The 19355-nt window shown below is 40.9% G+C and overlaps 1 protein-coding gene across 2 annotated transcripts in view; it reads right to left on the bottom strand.

Annotated features, from left to right (window-relative positions):
• LOC116051498 (membrane-associated guanylate kinase, WW and PDZ domain-containing protein 3) overlaps positions 1 to 19355 on the bottom strand; it is a 144360-nt gene that overhangs the window by 47528 nt on the left and 77477 nt on the right. The gene's annotated exons all lie outside the window — the stretch shown is intronic.

The raw sequence follows: 19355 nt of genomic DNA, 5'->3' as shown, positions 1-19355 counted from the left end.
ACTCATACTCCTAAGCACCTGCCTGATTGGATGAGATAAAACTAATAAAACTCTCTCAAAGCCTTTCGGATAAAGTCAAAACTCACAGTTTTCACTCATAGTTGCAATATTATCCACAGGATTATACATACAGTATATGCCCGTAGGTACAGTATGGATGACCACCTGTTCTGTCTAGATGAGAGATTAAATCCTTTTTGAGTCACCTTTTCATTCCAGTTTGATCACTGAGGGGAGATTGTAGCTGAGGAGGAGGATGAAGGTTAAACAGATTTTTAAACTCTGATCTCTTCTGTTAAATCCACTGCAATCATTATGCGGGTAAGTGGAGATTGAGTGTACGAGAGAGTAACAGAGGGATATTTGGCCCGGAAAACAGCTGTGTATGTGTTGCTGAAAAGGGAGCCCAATGCCGTACTAGAATATTTTTTCTGATTATTTTGCATACTCAGTGAAGACTGCTTGTTAAAAATACCGAGAACAAATTGAACTGGAACTGCCTTCGTTCATCTGAAGCAACAAATCTGACAAACTGCTAAGTGACAGATGATGAATGCCATACGCTTGACTGTCTTTACAGTTTCAACAATCTTACACGCAAGCCTCAAAAACTTTTTGGCAAAGATGCGCAATGCCACAACCTCAAAAGTGAGGCGCCAGAGAGATTTTCATAAGAAAATCTGAAAAGATTTCGCCTTTGCTCTCAACTCCCAGAAGCCTTTGTAAAAACAAAGCAAGTGCATGCAAAGTTTGAGGCAGAAGAAGACTTCAGAGTCGTCATACACAAGCAGGGAAAAAAAGTTTTTCTCTGAAAGAACATGAGGAGGAGTTTGGAAAACAGGAAGAGATCTTTGGTGTCTGCCTGCCCTCAGCTTCAGAGTGAGCCATATCATTTGACAGATGGGGGAGAGTAGGCTTTAAAACAGTTTGACTACAGAGAAGTAATCAGTTTTTTTCTCCCATTTCTGTCCCTTATTCTGTCTCCGTCTCTCTTTCCCTCTCTGTTGCGCACACAGACCAAACTCTGCTCCGCATTACTCCTCTCCGCATTCCTATGAATTCTAATCAGAAGGACTAAAGATGGGATCTTGCTACTATAGACGTATACGTGTATGTGCTAACAGAGAGGGGAGATGTACCTGACTATGGAGGGGTGATCCAATAATGATGAGCTCTGGGAATATTTCAGGAAGCTTTATTAACCCTTACATCTTCCTTTCCAACACCAACCAGCCTTTATTGTGACACCACAGAGATCCTATGTTTTTGTGTTCAGGACATACTCTCACACAAGTTTCGGATTTCGTTGTTGACTCACATCAAAATGCCCCTAATGTTCACAGGCCTCGCTGCCATCTGACGCCGTTTTAGGAGCAATCATCCCGGCGGGCCTGGCTTTTCAGAATAAAGGTTGCACATTCTCGGTCTGCCTCTCCAAAGAGGGCTGCATCACAGCTGGTCTAGGAGACAAACAGACTGAGACTGGGGAACCAAGGCCCAATCTGGCAACTTCATCTCAAAACTGTCCCAGAATATCCTTTTTGTTCAAATTCAGCACACACACAAGGGAATGAATAGGGAACAACAAACTACATGTGCTCCATATGCTTTCAGGTAGAGACATAGGGGAGGATTCAACAAAGTTAGCTTCAAAAAATAGCCTTGTCAAAACATTTGGCCAATAGACATAAGATGCATTAAACGTCATCAGTCTGTTGGTTATCCTGGGTTGACTCAAAGCTCGTCCAAACATGTGACATGTCAACTAGCTTTTCAGTGATGTTCAGCATGTGTTGTAGTATTTGCTGTCATATTTCAACAGCAAGAGCACCAAAGATAGGTGCACTGTGGATAGGATCTTTACATGAGTGAAAGCTGCATTTCTTTTCCGTTCTTGCATGGATGCAGATTCTTGCCTATTATGAGGTAGACAACTCAGAAAATAGTCAGATATTAACACCTGCCATGCTAGCGGATGACGTTTTGAAATTATATCTTCTGAATGGCTTGGATAATACGATTTTTGGGAATGTCTTTTTTATTTCTATCTCTTGGTTCCTACTCTTTCCGTGAGGAATCTTAAAATAAGTTTTTCTTCCTGAAATGCGAGGATTTTCTTTTTGAGCTGTTTTCCTTTCTCTTCTCCGAGATCATTGATGTGGTGGGCCTGCAAAGCCCATTGTGACTTTGCATGTAATATTGGGCTTTACAAATACACTTGACTTTACTAGTTTTTTGATCTTTCGCCATCTCAACAGCTCCCTGAGCACGAGCCAATCACACTAAATATTACTCTACACATTGAACCCTTAATTGCAGGCTAAAACCGCGTGCATTTGTGAAGATGAAACTCTCTCTTTGATGATGAAAGTAGTCAATGGCTCTCTGTAACTCACACATGCCTCAACCTTTAGTAGCCAACAGGCCTCGTCAGCAGTAGATGTGTGTGGCTGTACAGTAGAGCTACAGTACCAGGTGTCTCACCGCAAGACAGTAGAGCAAACATGCTCATTCACACTTCACTGGATAAATAAAAGAAAAAAAGCATGCACACACATAGACACACAAACATTGCTCTGATCTGTTCATTGCGGTACAAGTACAGCGCTACAGCTCCGGCCTGTGGGGCTTCCTGGGTCCTGTCAGAGACTATTAACAGTGAGGCTGTCACAGCAGAGTTCCTCATTCCTCCTCCCCACAGATAACACGGCTATTGTAGCAGGCCTCATTTTTCCGTGACGGGGACTCAATGGGCTCTATTGTGCCCCATCGGCCACCCACTCACTTGTAAGTTACTTCTCTACAGCCAGCTAGGAAGATGAGCATACAGTACAGTAACTGTCTCTTAAAAATAATAAGGTAAGGTTTCATTTCTGTCACATTTCTCCTTTAAAATACTGTAAGTTGTCTCTCTTTTCTCAACTTTCACTGTCTTTTTTTATTTCACTATGACTGCAGTCATTGTGATGGCAGAAAATTGTCTCTAATTTATTTTGTGTGTTATGTCATGAGCTGTATTCTGAGGCTTCCTCCAAATTGGATCAGATTAGACTATAATCAAACAAATGATTCCCTTTAAATGAAGCTGTTGCTTCACACTCAGCTCATCCAAAGATCCTCTGCTCTCCTCTGCTAACTTGTTATTTTTGTCATGAAGTGACGACAGGAGATGTGTCATAAAAGAGCAAGGTCACCCACGGGAATCCTTGAGCATCGTGCTGCCAGTTCACATGGCATCAGCAGTACTCCTCTCCTCAAAAACTGGAGGCTCAAGAGAAAATATCTGCAGTGATGGAAGCAGCGCCTGGCACCCCTAGTGAAGCAACAGCCTGTTAACATCCTCACTTAGACCAACACCTCACTCAGAAGCCACAGAATTAGATTAACACTCCAAGCTCAAGACATAACTCTCTCTCACACACAAGCACATGTCAAGCATCCGTTTGAAGAGATTTGTTCTGTGAATGTTATCGGGGAAAAATGCACTCATTTACTCTGTGAAAATGATAATGTAAGATCAGAAGACCGAAAACACATCATGTAATTTTTTTTAACTAAAGAACTGAGATCACTGTAAACGATAAAGGAAAAATAAATCTACCATCAGTTATATTAGTGGTGTTCGTTTTATTCCCTGATATAATTTATGATGTGTTGAAGTTTTATTTTTGGGTGTTGTAACTTTTACGTCAATTTGCCTCACCTACTTCTTAATATTACCGTGTTTTCTAAATTTCCTAGAACTCATGGAGAAAAGGTTTACATTTGCTGCTATTACGTTTAAGTTTTAAATGTGTAATATTACTTTATCTTATAGGTGCAAATCTACTTTTTATTGTATTCATCTAAACTGCACATTCTAACCAAGTATTTAATTTTGATGTAATCAGAAGTGCAAAACTGAATAATGTTAATAATGTTGTAACTGAATAAAATGCTTCCAAGGGTGAACCTCACACAAGTCTTAAAGGAATATTTCAACATTTTTGCTTTCTTGCAGAGTTATATGAGATGATAGATATAATCTACAACATCTACAAAAAAATATTAGATAGTATAAGTATTATTGTATATTGTTTGTTTAATACAAATAATAAAGTTTAAAGAGGAAATGCTGTGGTCTTACAGGGGGGTTACATGCTGGACTATTTCTTGGCCTGGAAAAGTGACTTTCTTCCTGGTTCCAGTCTTTATGCTATGCTAAGCGAACCGTTTGCTGGCTGTAGCTTCATATTTGTTGTGCAGACATGAGAGTGGCATCAATCTTCTAAACTCACTCTCGGCAAGAAAACACAGCCTAGGAGCATGTTTGTGCATAGACAATTATTGTATCCTCTTGATGGGCCTTTTTTCCAACACAGTGAAATGTAAGCAAAAACCTGGTTTCTATTGCGACATTTCATTCTGAGGCACTCTCCCCGAGGCATGTGGGACGTCCGCAGGGAGGTCATTATCTCGGTTGTTTAAGAGTCTTCTGAATAGGGAATATGTCGTCAGAACTGGAGCTGTTCCGGGACACCTTTCTCAGTGCACAAGGTCATCTCATAGAGACTAAAGGCAGGAATTCTACACATTTTGCCAAAAGACATTTGAAAAGTCACGGGGTACATGTGTGCCTGGAATGTATACGCAAAAGACTGCAATCTCTGTCTCTCACATTTATTAGACTGAACACCATCCTCTCTTTTCTCTCTATAATAGATACCCATGGGACTTCCAGACACTTGCTGCATTGCAACATACAGTATGCTTTTATCCAAACATCTTTACTGTGTAACGAGTGGATCATTTTTAGGTAGAGGAGGAACATATCTGACAAAATGTACTTTATTAAAAGGGAAAAATGCTTTAGGCACAAACACAACTTGGTTAGGATTTGGGAAAGATCCTGGGCTGGGTTACATAACTATGACTGTGGTGGTGGTTAAAAGAAACCAAATGTTGGCTGTGAGTAGTGAACAAGAAATGAACAGCTGTCTCTGTTTAATGTTTTGTTTACCCATCCAACCACCCTACCTTTAGCCTTTGCAGACTATGTGGCTCCATGGCAACTTCACAAATTGTTTATCACAATACTTCTTCCTTTGCTCTGATGGACAAGGGTCATAATTAATACGGCCACTAGAGGGCTTTGTCACTTAAATGTAAGCATGTCATTTTTTGGCTGATGCAGTCAATTTTAATGAGAGGACAGACTCATATTGTTCAAACCCACAGATCTTTATTTTAAATTCTAGTAGGGATCCCAAATATGTCAGGGTGAATTGTGGGGATATGTGTATAACATGATGGGAACTTCTTGTGGGTTTTAATATCTCACAACATCATATAGCTTCAATTAGAGGTGAGCAATGTGACACTGTACACCGTGAAACTATTATACTAGTGGAATGATTTATGGCAATATCGGACCTTTGTACAATTTTTGCATCAACGTGATGAAGTACCTTGATTTCTTTGGTATTACATTTGCTGGTATATATATATATATATATATATATACTCCCTTAGTTTGTCACAACCAAGGAAGGCAAGACCACACATGAGTTGTAACTATAAATAGGTATATTGCCCAACTCTTGCTTCAATAAAAAAAGAAGAAGCTGATATATAATATGCATTACTGTCAGACAGTGTGGATTTTTTCAATAAAGCTGCTTCTTAATGGTTTAATTAGTAAAAGTGAATTACATAAATTGGATTTATCAACTTAGAATAATATGTCACTGTACTGTATATGGTAGATGTGTCAATTGCTGCTTTAAGACCCACAACTATTGCTGATTGTGTGTGTTTATATTATTTTCTGTGCAGTATTACATGCATTTGCACCAACACCAAAAAATAAAAACAAGGACAATTAATTAGAAAACAATGTTTCTAACTTTTAAGAAAAACCCTACAAGAAGTGAAAACCAATGCATTATGTGAATACCTATCATAAACAGTAACCTGAGCGCTGTACAGCACTACCTAAAAAAACAGGGAAGTTATACTTTTAGTTTATTTTTGGCCTGCTCTGCCTTTCTGTGTGTCTCTTGATTCTAAGATTTCACCCTTACACTGTGCTTTAAATCCCTCTCTCTAATGCTCTGCTTCACCCATACTCGCAGGCAGGCAGATGCTACATGTAGCCCCCCAGATCTTGGCTTCCCTCTCCATCCATCATGTGATGTATGACAGGTCACCGACATCCTCTTCCTCAGACTCTCCTCTTCCCCTGTGGCACTCAGTCAAACGGGGGCTCGCTGAGGCACCAACACCTGAAAGACCTCTGGTTTGGCTCCTCATCACTCTTCTGCCCTGACAGCAAGGACACCCTGCTCCACCACCCTCCTCCATCCTGCTCTAATCTTGCAGCTTCCTGTGGCCATTTTAGGTGACAAAATTGCCTCAGGGCACCTTTTGAGCTGCGAGTTTCCAGCAAGACCTCTGCTCAAGTTTTCAAATAGCTGTACGTGAGACCGGGATCATGGGGCATCTTGCTGACTCTGCTGAGAGAAGCAAAGACTGTGAGTGGTGTGCTATAAGCCTGGCTTATAATCTCACACCTCATGCAGTACAGTCAGTTGAATTCTCTGCACTTATATAACTGGCATGTGGAGGGCTACAACGGCTGGAGGATTCTGCATTAGAGGAGTGGAGGGGCTCGCCTGATTGGCCAATGTGTAGCTGTGTTTCAAGTCTGTCTGCTTGGCTGGCTGGCTACAGAGCTATGCAAAGTTTAACAGGCAGCGGTCTCACACGCCCAAACCTCTCTCTACACACGCTGTCATTTCACCTCATTTTAGCAGTGGGACAGAGGTCTGGCATAAGCGGCTTAAAAGGATGAACTAAAAGGTAGAGAAAAAACAACACAACAAAGTAAAAATCCAGCAAGGTGCTTAGATTTGTTGTGTTAGCTTCAGTAATTTAAAATATCCCAAGATGATGTTCAATTATTTGTGACTGCGTGTCTTGGTGGTAGACACATGCGCACACGCACACTGTATAGACAGAAAGTGTGTGTTAATGTTGCACCTTTAATTACAATTACGCCAGACTGCAAATAACCTCAAACCTCATATGTAATAACATTTTGGAGTAGAAATAGTACGTAAAAGTCAGATGTTTTAAAATATGCAATGAGTATCTATTCTCTTTTATCATAATAAAGGCAACAGCGAAAAAAGCTGAAATTCCTTTCCACCAACACTGCATGCCCCCCCCCCCGACAATAAAGACTACAAATATTCCCTCGTATGTTCATAGCATGAGACATTTCCAGCCCACTGATCACACAAGTACACAGAGAGACATCTGCCTCCGCATTAAAGTTAACTAACCATATGCTCTCCTCTCCTCTGCCCTCCACCCCCTCCCCTCAGTCCATCGCCACTCAGGAGATGGAGGCATGACCTTCCTCCTGTAAGGTAAAGGCAAGACAACTCAGCAGAACGGCAGAGGTGGGAGGTGGCTGCGGTGTGCGAATTAACAGCATCAACAGCAGGAGTGCCAGAGCTGCTGTGATAGTGTGAGGGGAAAAGAAGAAGTCCTAGTCCCAGAGAGATGGATAAGGGTTGGGGTTGAGGAAAAGAGGAAGGAAGGAAGGAGGAAGAAAGTACGAGAAGAGGTGGTGAGAGGAGGAGTGTTGCCCTGCAGGTGCTGAGTCATGTTGTTGCTCTATTTTGCGCTGTTTTATTTTATTTTTTTTGCGTACCTTCACTTTTTTATTTCTAAAATCTTCAGAATCCATTTTTCTCTTTTTGCTGTCTCATGTTCCTCTACTGTCTGGATCCTTTCCACTTTGCATGTATTCTTCTACTCTCTGTTTAATGAGTCTATGGCCCATGCCTCTGTTGTATCATTAATGTGGCCTGTGCAAAGGAGACAGCTGCAGAATGAACTCAGACACAGGCACACAAACACACTGTACATCCCATGTGGGTCCTCATTTAACATCTGGCTCAGCCAACATGTCTGCAAAACCTCATACGAGAGCATTTATCAATCTGACTAAAGTTTGCACCACATTGATAGTAAAAACTGAACTTTCCTCTCCTTCGCTGTGTGTGTGGAAGCCACTGTTACATACACTTCACATCCCTCCCTGGCGCGTTATTATGACCCACTGCTTTTCTTTGCAAGACCCTGCTTGGCAGTCAAGCACTAGGATGGGCCAGGCGTCCATGCTGGCACGTTCAGGTCCTCTCCACTGACCAATGGGCTATCCTAACCCTGACCACTGGAGGTCAATGCCTAACCTAAGCTTCTACGCAGGGCAAGTTGTGGGATTTATATTAACAGACCCCTGGCATGTAAGATCAGATCAATTGGTATTAATTAGTGACAATATTGGGTATCCTAGAAAAAAAGACGCTAAATAACACTAAGAGTCTACAGCCATTAGGGCTGCAACTAACGATTATTTTAATTGTAGATTAATCTGTTGATTATTTTCTCGATTAATCGATTGGTTGTTTGGTCTATAAAATGTCAAAATGTCAATCAATTTCCAAAAGCCCAAAATGACGTCTTCAAATGTTTTGTTTTGTCCACAACTCAAAGATATTTAGTTTGCTGTCATAGAAGATTCAAGAAACTAGAAAATGTTCACATTTAAGAAGCTGGAATCAGAGAATTTTTACATTTCCTTCATAAAAAAATGACTGAAACCAATTCATCGATAATGAAAATAGTTGGTGATTTATTTAATAGTTAACTAATCGATTAATCAATTAAACATTGCAGCTCTAACAGCCATGCTAGTGGCTCTTTGAGACTGATGTTAGCATTTAGCTCAAATTGTGCTTTGAGCTAAATGCTAATATCAGCATGTCCACAGTTACAATGCTATCATGCTGATGTTCAGCAGATGTTAATATATGTTTACCTTGTTCACGATTATAAATTAGCGTGTTAACATGTTAACATTTACTAATTAGCACCAAATACTGTACAAAGTTGGGCTGAGGCTAATGGGAAACGCATTAGTTTTGCAGGTCTTAAACCAAAGTATTGAAAAAGAGTTGACCTGCCGGTACTGCTGGATGGAAAGTCAGAAATTATCGAATTTAATGGCAATCCATAGTTGTTGAGACAAGATAAGCGTTTTCATATTTTAGATTTGACCGACATTTTTGATCGATAAAAATCTGTCCATCTCTTGTACTATACATGTTTTGATTTCTGACTGCCTTGCTGGCATCAGAGCACTCTTGTTTGTTTATTGTTTCCAGATGAATCAGATTCATTCAGCTTTTATTCCAATCCACGCTTTTCCCTCTGGACATGCTCATCGTTTCGGCTCTATGCCACTTACTTTGGGAACCACCGGTGTAATCGACGTGCATTTCTTATTCGCCCCCTCTCTACACTCCTAAACTGTTTCACATGCAAAACTACATCTGGCACAAATGCATGCAAACACTGTTTCTGCTGGAGAGAAACGAGTTTTCAAGTTATATCTAAAAAAACAAGTGTGACTCAAGTGAGCCGTGTTGTTCTCCGCTTGTGGGAGGGTCTGTCTAATCCCAAGCTTGTTGTCAAATCATGTCTCCATAAAAGTGAAGTCATGTTTTTTGTGGAGCAAGAACTCGGCCAGACGTATTCAATTATTGAGAGCGGTAGAAAAAAACAGTAAGAAAGAGAATGTAATAGCTACTGAAATGAGGTGGAAGCTGACCAACCTGCTCAGGCAGTCAGGAACACGAGACTAAAGTCTAGATCCTAATCTCCCACCAGCACTTACATGTAGCCTACCTCAGACCTATTGGCAGAGTCTGTTTTTCCTTTAAAATGACACACCAAGGCACCGTAAACATAAGTATCTCGTACAGGGAAACATGCTAGGAGACACTCAAAGTGGGAAATGCAGCAGCAAGACCCTAAACAGGCTCCACTTAGGACCGCTTTGAATGCTGTTGACTCAATGCTGCCTAACAAATTATGTGTATTATTGCAGCTACAGAGCTTATCAGGCATTCCTTTTGATGTTTAATGAGTCTACAATGGGTAAAAAAAAAGGGGCTGAATCATTCTTAACCCAAGATGGCTGTCGAGTGTCGTAGTCTGCAGCTTTGCCATTAATCCTGCCAGCCGTCAGGGAATGATGAGAGAAATATGGGCTATCGCAGGCATCTTCCTCAATGGCGGCAGCTAGTAGTCAAACTACAAAGTGCTGTTAATCAGGCATGCAAACAGGTCATGGGTTAAAAAAGGTGAGAAGGATACGGCGGACCCCTGACCATCTAGGGGAGAACATTTTTTAGATTTTAAAGTTTAACGCACGAATCTGGTGCACTTTGAGAGCAAAATTAAGAGGCTAGATCTATGTAGAATCTGTGCTTCATTCTCACGTTATTAGACCGTTCTGTGAGACAGCAAAGGCAAGATGATCTGGAAGTCAAAAGCATCACTTAAACCTAACAAACATCCATTAGACATCATTTTTAATATCAGTCTATTGATCCGAAGTGCAGCAGATCAAATAAATCAACAGCTATTGAATTAAAATAGTTTCTACTGGATGATACCTGACAGGTCATATGGTGAAAATAGATTACAAATATACTTTACTTGGGCAAAAGAGTAATCCAGCTCACTGTCTGAAGTTAAACAGACAACTTGTCATGGTGGACAATAACATATATTATTTTCTAACTCTCCCTACTATTTTTCTCATCAGATCTGCACAAATCAAGTAGGTGACCCATTTTGGTTTCAAAACGGCGAATTTCGCCGAAAAGTGAGGAGTTTGCATGCCTGGTTAATGCAGGCCATCACTGAGCAGAGGATGGGAATCAGGAAAATCTCTGGCTCACTGTTTCACTCTCTCTGTGAGGTGTTTAAGTGACTGACAGATTGACAGAGGAGGATCATATTATTAATTCAATGCACACCCAAACAAAGATAGGCTTGAAATAGAACCGTAATTGTTGCTGTGGTGATGAGATGTGCTAGCCTGGTTGTTTTCAGACAGCAGCCGCCTCGCCAGATTATGCAGAGGAAGAAAGCGAAAGAGAGCAAGACGGTGTGTGTGCCAGAGCAGAGAGAGTGAGGAATTGTGTGTCACTCTCGACTCCTCTATTCCACTGATCATTACAGTGTGTGTTTAACTATCATTAAAAGTAACTTGGTCTGAAGGTCAAGACTGATTTCAATCTGGATGTGTTTGTCATCATACAAAGACTCTGTGAACAAAAGGTGCAGCTCACCGCCTAATTCTACTCTCCAGGCTAAGACTCCTCTACCACTTTCTCTTTTATCATTGCGGCTTCTTGTGGAAGGCGAAGGTCGGCATTTCCGTGCCGCCTGAAATGCCAGTCCATCGCCTCTAATACCATGCATTTCATTGTTGAGTGAGCAAAGAGCATCCTGGGGGCATCTTATGAAAGTGCATTGTGCTAAGAGAGCATGATGCACACGTACGTTTCATCTCTTACGCAAACACTTACCCAACTACAGCATCCATTTACTGAACAGTCCTTGATAACTTAGATATTTGTGACATTGCTGTAGAAATGTGACAAATGTTTATTTTGTTTTAAGCTCAAAACCACCCAGGTAACAGCCTTTTCTCCTGGTTGGGGTCGGGTAGAAGGTACCAGATACACCAGGCCAGCACTGAAGGCTCATGAGGCAGCCTGTTCTCATGAACCATTAGTTCAAAAAGAAACAAAAAATTAAGCAATGTAATTCGTAAGCATTCCACGTTTGTTTTTGCTGTATTCACTACATTGACGACCGGTGTATAAGAACGCGGCTGGCCGCATAGGTAGGAGGTCAGGGTGGAGGGGTGGGCGTTAACATACAGGACTTTTAAGCCGGAGAGCGGAGTTTGCTTCCTGGGGAAAACTAAAGCCTTTCACCCAGGAAATGCATGTTCCTTAGGAGTGTTTTAATCCAAACCACGACCTGCGGCCCTTTGCTGCATGTCATTCCCCCTCTCTCTCCCTTTTCATGTCTTCAGCTGTCCTGTCAAACATAGTCTAAAATGCCCAAAACATATTTACCCTTAAAATAAATCCATTACCCTTAAATGTTTCACTGCCCGAAAAAAAAAAAAGCATATTATCTGTGAGCGTTGTTTGAGAACCACAGCTTTAGAGGACAAAAACACCCCTGCCACATTGTAAAACATTTTACAGGTAAAGCACTAGACATACAGTATGTTGATCTGATTACAGTATTGTAGAGTATATCCATTCCACTTGATGCAATTAACCACAAATTACGCAAACATAAAGCCAAACAAATATTTTACTGGAAAGAAACTTCAGGTAATATACAGAAGAGGAAGGGGAAGAAATAGTTCAGCAAACATGCAGCAAGAAGTGGAAGTTCTTAAACATCTGTCCATTTAATGCCCTGCAGCTGTGTGCATTCAGAAAATGCACTGTAATGTGCAGCTGAAGGAGCACTGAGGAGAGAAGTTCATGATGAGATATCCAGAGGATAATGATGCCTATTCCAATACCTCTCCTCACTCAGTGCACACCCACTCGCTCACTGTGCAGAACCTTAATCCTGGGCTCTAATCCTGCTGATTGAGAGGACCCCGAGAACCATTTATAACAATTCAAGTGATAAAGAAGACAGCACAAAATATATCCCCATGGTGTTTATGACAGGACACCCAGATTACAACAGCTCTGACACAGGGAAAGTAACTAAAGTGCAACACAGCTATATGCCAGGCCTTGTTGCTTCATGTTATAAGCTGCCATTAAGTCTCTGCATTAAGGTCTGCTACTATTTGACTATTTATTTACACAGCGATGGAAGTATTTTAGAGTATGATTCCATTCTTAGTCTTCCACACAGTTCATGGTGATGAATTTGTCTAGACCTTGGCCTCCTGCACTGTGAATGGATGACCGACGTGTCGGCAGGATGTTACACAGACAGAGCAAAAAAGTGACAGAGAAAGTTTGTCACAGATGAAAACAGCCCCTGCTGATTAGACTGTGGAGGTGCGTTTGTGTATCTGCAGTCGGGGATTAACTGCTCACCCTCATCATGAGGCTATATTGGCTATAACTACCGTTTACAGCTGGGGAGTCTGCAGGGAAACAGTTGGAAACAGAATGTGTTGCACTCCTAATTGGCAAAAAGCTGAGGGAGTTTGAGGGATTTGGGTGCTGAGGTATAGAGGCTCTGTTGGTGGCTCTCTGAATTCTTTTTCTGTGAACTGAAAAGTAGCCAGACAGCTGGGACTGCCAGACTCTTGTATTTATGTAAGTATTGTCATGTCATGTCATTTTTGAGAACTTGTCCTCCATCTTCTTTTTAATCTCTATATTCCTCAAGTTATTGAAAATAAAGTTGTTGTTTTTTTACTAAAACTCAGGGATCATATTGGAACAGGACATTTCAAGTGATTCTATGCCCAAGGTAAGAGCACATATTTTACCAACATCTTTGCATTTGCATTCTTTTAAGAGTAGAACTCCTTGTTTTAAGCTTCCTGGCAGAGTGTTTTCTGCTGCTTTATAAACCAACAGTAGTATTTTTGAAATCAGTTCTTTGACAAACAGGAAGCCAGTGTAAAGCCCTCAGAACTGGAGTGATGTGACCCACTTTCTAGGTCTTGGTGAGGACTCGAGCAGCAGCGTTCTGAATCAGCCGCAGATGTCTAATCAAATTCTTCAGGCAGACCTGTAAAAACATTATACTAGTCTAATCTAGTGAAGATATATGCATGGACAAGCATTTACCAAAATCAGAGGGAGAAAAAGAGAAGTAGAGGAAAGAAACAAAAAGGCGAGGGAAGAAGCAACCAAGTTAACTTGCAGCATACAAACATAGGGCTGTAATGATGCCTGCACTATAGGTTCTGGTGCTGACACAACTCATGTGACAGGGGAGAGACTTCGTGGAGGAGCACAGGATTTCTGCCAGTTGTGTTGACACTTACTGGGCAAGAAGTCAATGGAGATAAGCATGGAGGGCAAGCTTTGACGTGTTTGTGGCTTAGGGGAAAGGTAGCTCTCAGACACACATACACACTGTAAGGACAGAAGGGAGAATAAGTCAGCACAGCCTGGAGTTGAATGGAAGAGGAGGTAACAGGTGAGGAGAAGAGAAGAGTTAGTGGTGGCCAGGGACAACCCCATGACGACCTGGCTCAGATGTGTGCGTTGACCTGTTAATAATCTCACATAGGTTGTTGACTACAAAGCTGTAGAGACTCTACATGAGCATGAACAGCTCAGATGCAAAGAAGAGTATCTTACTTTAAATCATACACAAACATTTTTGGCAAGGAGGAGAATTTCCAAGCAAACTCTCTAAGGGTTGTGATTAAGATGTTTCACAGTGCATCAATACATTTTAATATTCTCTAAAGATGAGAATAACAGTAAATCTAAGAGGATAGTAAATATTGAATTGTAAACGTAGAAATATAGAAGTCAAAAATATGTATTACTACATTAACACTGCAAATTATTTTGGAAAATCTGCAGCTGATGTCAACACAGCCAACATGATTTTATTTCATTCTTGCTTAATCTGTTGAAAATGTCTCAAACTCAATTAATCTATAGATATAATTTTTAAAAAATGTATGTCTTCCAATCCAATTCAAATGTATGTCTTAAAATCCAATTCAATTTACAACAATAAAAAAACTGAGAAAAGAAGCTGGAACCAGTGACTGTCTATGATCTATGATTTAAATGATGAATTCATTTTCTGTTGATCAACTGTTTAATTAATAATAAATTAATAATTTAATGACTAAACGTTTTAGCACTATCCCTCAACTACATCGCCCCTGCTGATTTAACTGTTCAGCATACAAGTTTACACATACATACATACACATACATATACATATATATATATATATATATATATATATATATATATATATATATATATATATATATATATCTATATATATATATATTCAAGATTCTGCCAACACACATATTACAAATGAGGCATCATGCAGCAGTGGTCTGTGAAGTAAAAACAATGTGTTTTCATAACCTCTCTGAACCAGTCTGTGCACAAGACACAGGAATGTATTTTTTTCTCCCCCATTTACACATTACCAATTCAAAAAGAAAACAAATCCATTGCAGTCTGAATCCCCTCTTCACATTAACATCTGCAACGGATACATTAATTCTTGAAGACAGACAACCTCGCATATCAGCGCAGAGTTGATAGCAGCAGGGAGAAAAGAAAAAAAAGAGACCACATCTTTTCTGCAGACAAATTATGTAAGTGACCGACTATCCAGACCTGAGGAGTCAAGGCATCTCAGGCAGGATGCCTGCTGAGCAAGTGGATCATGATGTAACGTGATGAATCTCCGGGGAGACGCGGAGTAAGGATGTTAGGGGAAGCCATTTTTCAGAGAGCAACCTGTACTGCAGCAGGGATGCATGACAAACACACACGCACATGCATGCAAACGAATATACATGTCGATTTATGTAAGCACATGGAAATGTTATGAATGCACAAATATTCTTTGTAGACGTTGATATAATGAGCATTTTTACAACCCACTCTGGTCATTCAAACATACCTCTACTCTATTGTATTTCATTGATTTTGTTATGGATCATTGTTCATTTGGATCCCATTAATTGTTACCTTGGCAATAGTCTGACTCTGGATCAACGGAAATACATTTACCCTTCTCAAAATCCCTTTGCTATGGGAAACAACAACAAACTTCTAGCTAGCAAGCTACATGCTAAAAATGTCAAGTTTTGAAGAAAATGTGGGTCATGCAACAAGGCAGGCCTGCTTGGTTCTTTCGGGGAATGATTGTAAAGGTTTACAAAGAATATGTTTACAGCATTTACTCTCTAACCGGGACGTTTTGGGATCGATTAGCAACGATTGCTATGGATGCAGTACACATGGTGATACACTGGTAAGAGCAAATGAGGTTTAACCATGTATCCAGCTAATTTAAAAAGTTCACGTTACTGTATTGTGTGAACAGATAACTTCAGTTAACATTGTATGTGTCGTTTTGTTTTTTTGCGGGGTGCAAATGTTCCACCAAAACAAGTTCCTTCCAGAGACTTTAAGCGTTTTTCCACTACATGGTACCTGCTCGACTCGCCACGACTCTACTCGCCTTTTTTGTTTTTCCATTATGAAAAAAAGTACCTAGTACTAGCTAACAGGTACTTTTTTTAGTATCACCTCCGTCGAGGTTCCAAGCGAGCTGAGGCGATACCAAAAGGTGATGTGAAAACCTGCAGACTACTGATTGGTCAGAGAGAATCGTCATCATTGCTAGCGACAGACGGGGGTGTCCTGAACAAACCCACCATTTTTAAACAGTTTAGCCAGTGGTGTTTTTTTGCTGCCTCCAGCTACATTTGAAACAAAATTTGCCAAGAATCAAAACAACACACCTTCGACATACTGTGTGTGTGTGTGTGTGTGTGTGTGTGTGTGTTGCGTTAGGTCACGGCAGTTTCCTGCGGCGTCGCTATGACGACCAGCCACGCTCGCCTCACGCATGAGGCGGTACTAAATCTGCAATGGAAAATGGAGGACGAGGCACCGCGGCCGGGTCGAGCCGAGCAGAAATGGTACTAGTAGTAGGTAAGCGCCATATTTTGCAGAGCCACCGTCGCTGCGTCCAGTGCTTTGCGCCGCCCAAGACGACTGTGATTGGTTTAAAGAAATGCAAACAACCCAGGGCATGCTTTTCCTCCTATCCCAGAATGTATCTGTGGTATAGCCAGACCTTATTACACAGTGCTGTGGAGATAGGTCTGGCAATGGAAGACTACCTTGGCAACAATCACTCCACCTGAGGTCCATATTAAAAGAATATACTATGATCAACAAATTACACTTATGCTACAGTATGCATACAGCATATTATACACCTACAGCAATAAAAACATTGTTACAAAACAACAGTTATTGATTATTTACTACAGTATGTGACAGATTTGTAAGCTTTTCATCCATAACTGGACAAATATTTATAATAAAAATGATACAGAAATACCAATATATTTTAAATTTATACCTGCAAATAACTTCAGCAACAGTAAATTGACAGCAGCATCCCTCACACAGTGCATACACATATAGCCTTCCTCGTAGTATAGCTGTGGTGCACAGAGGGCAGATAGAAAATCCTCACTCCTGATTCACTCCAAACCTTAGACCTTTCCAATAATCACATCCAGACGAGTGCTCGACACCCATGATGATCACAGCTCTAATCCCCATACTCATGTGGGGTACAGCTATCAATTGTTGCTGTAGAGTAATTGCTCTGCATAGTAATTATCCTCCATAAACACTGTTGCTGCATGCCCTCCTGAAGAACCAGCTGTAATTATTTCCTTTGAAAGGGAATTTTTCATTGCCTTAAATGAAACCACTTAGCGGATTGTAACTTTTAAGGTTTTGCAGTTGTGTAATGAGGGGATATTCTTGTTAAATGGAGCCTCGGCAGGCTTTCCTTTGAAAGGCTGGCATTGGTTTGAAAGAGTGTGAGAGAGAAATAGAAAGGGAGAGATTAAGGGAGGGTGGGAGGGATGGCTGTAGGCAAGGAAGTGGAAAGTTTATCGTCATTTCAAGGTTGTGGTGTATCCCATCCACCTGTGAAGCTTCATTGACCACATCGCTCTTCATGGGCTATAAACAACACACTAACAATTGCCTGCTGGCCACACACACACACCTGTATTTATACACTAATTCCTCCCTCTAATGTGTTCTGCAGCAAATCTCTGCGGTGGCAGCATGAAGCATGCTGACACCTCTATATAAATTATGAAAGCATAGACCAAATCAGGCATTAGTCTCTGTCTAGCTCTAACAAAAGCACATTGGGGCCACCTTCAAGCAATCCAATGGTGAATTAAAAAGTGAGGATAAATCAAGCTGTCAAAGATTTTGCATCAACCTGCAAACTGCCAGATTAAAATAGTCCCTGTGCCTACAAAAGCTTTGCCAATAGTCCCTAGACAGCTTTGCCACCCACTCTGTATGGTTCAACAGCACTGCACCGACCACACAACAAAGCCCTCCACCTCAACAGAGAGCACACCACCCCAAATCAATTAGAGCTGAATTATGCTGTTTGAGGGTGGTTATTTATCTCTACCAATATCCACAAGGAAAGACCATAAGGGGTTTTGGAGGACAATGATTAATTTAATCAAGTGTGAGTGAACTTTCTCCAAAAATCATGCCGCTCCGACAGATAATCCGCTTTCCCTGAAACGTTTCCAACAGGATTAGCCCCCGAGGGAAGCTGGATGCGTATTACAGGGGAGAGAGAGAGAGAGAGAGAGAGAGAGAGAGAGAGAGAGAGAGAGAGAGAGAGAGAGAGAGAGAGAGAGAGAGAGAGAGAGAGGCAGAGAAAGCAAGATAGAGAGAAAGGAAATAAATGGAGAAAAGAAGACAGAGAGAGGGAGACAGCCAAATGGTGATGGAGAGGGGTAGAGGGAGGCAGAATAGAGAGAGTTAAATTATAGGAATTATCAAGATTAGACTCAGTTTGGACAAGGGAGAAGGGATAGATGGACTTTGCCAGAAGACATTCTTACTTGTGCATTAAAGGTTGTGGTGTGGGATGAAGGCATAAGGTTATATCTGGGTAGGGAGGTGTCTAAGTAAAACTATTTCCTCCTTAACTTCACTTAATCCTAACTGGACCAGTTGATATGCTCACTTTCCCACAGCAGAAGTACTGCTCAGCTGTTTAGCTGTGTAAATGTGTGGCAAAGTGTGGATGCCGGTTTTTATATATAAATCAGTTGCGAGGGTCAGATTGGGATCGTTTTTATATGCAGTTTTGTGTTTTGGTGGATTTTAAACTAATCCAAACGTTTTTTCCATCTGCTGGCAGGATTAACATGTCCTAAAAGCTTGTAGAAATGTTTTTACTGTAAAAACCCTTGTGGAATTAAAGAAGAACGCTTTACAATCTGAAAACCAGGCAGTTGTTCGAAATTCCTGAAAAGCTGACACTTTGTTTTCTCACAGCAACAATATGTCCCATGGCCCAGAAGCTGCATGAAGAGAATAGATTACATTAAGACATATTACAAATATTTAAGATCTACAATAGTAGGCAAATATTCCCTTGGAGTGCATATACAGTTGGCAGAAACACGCAGCATAAGTTTTAAAGTTGAAATAAAAAAAGAGGGTGGAGCTGAGCTGGATTGCCTTAACGGCAGCCTCAGCAGCTTGTACACTACAAAGTGTCCTGACTGCTCACAATAAAAGCTAAGGAGGTTTGCTGGATGTAACATTTCTGAACTGTATTACAATGTCAAAGCTAACACAGCTCTCCAAAGTCCGCCTCTGGCCTGATAATTCAACTTCCTATTTAAAATCTATGCTGCACCAAGCTCGAGGTTACA

The sequence above is a fragment of the Sander lucioperca genome, chromosome 6 (genome assembly GCF_008315115.2).
Source record: "Sander lucioperca isolate FBNREF2018 chromosome 6, SLUC_FBN_1.2, whole genome shotgun sequence".
NCBI classification, from domain to species: Eukaryota; Metazoa; Chordata; class Actinopteri; order Perciformes; family Percidae; genus Sander; species Sander lucioperca.
Note: the sequence above shows the minus strand (reverse complement) of the source record. Positions and strands in the feature narration are given on the sequence as shown.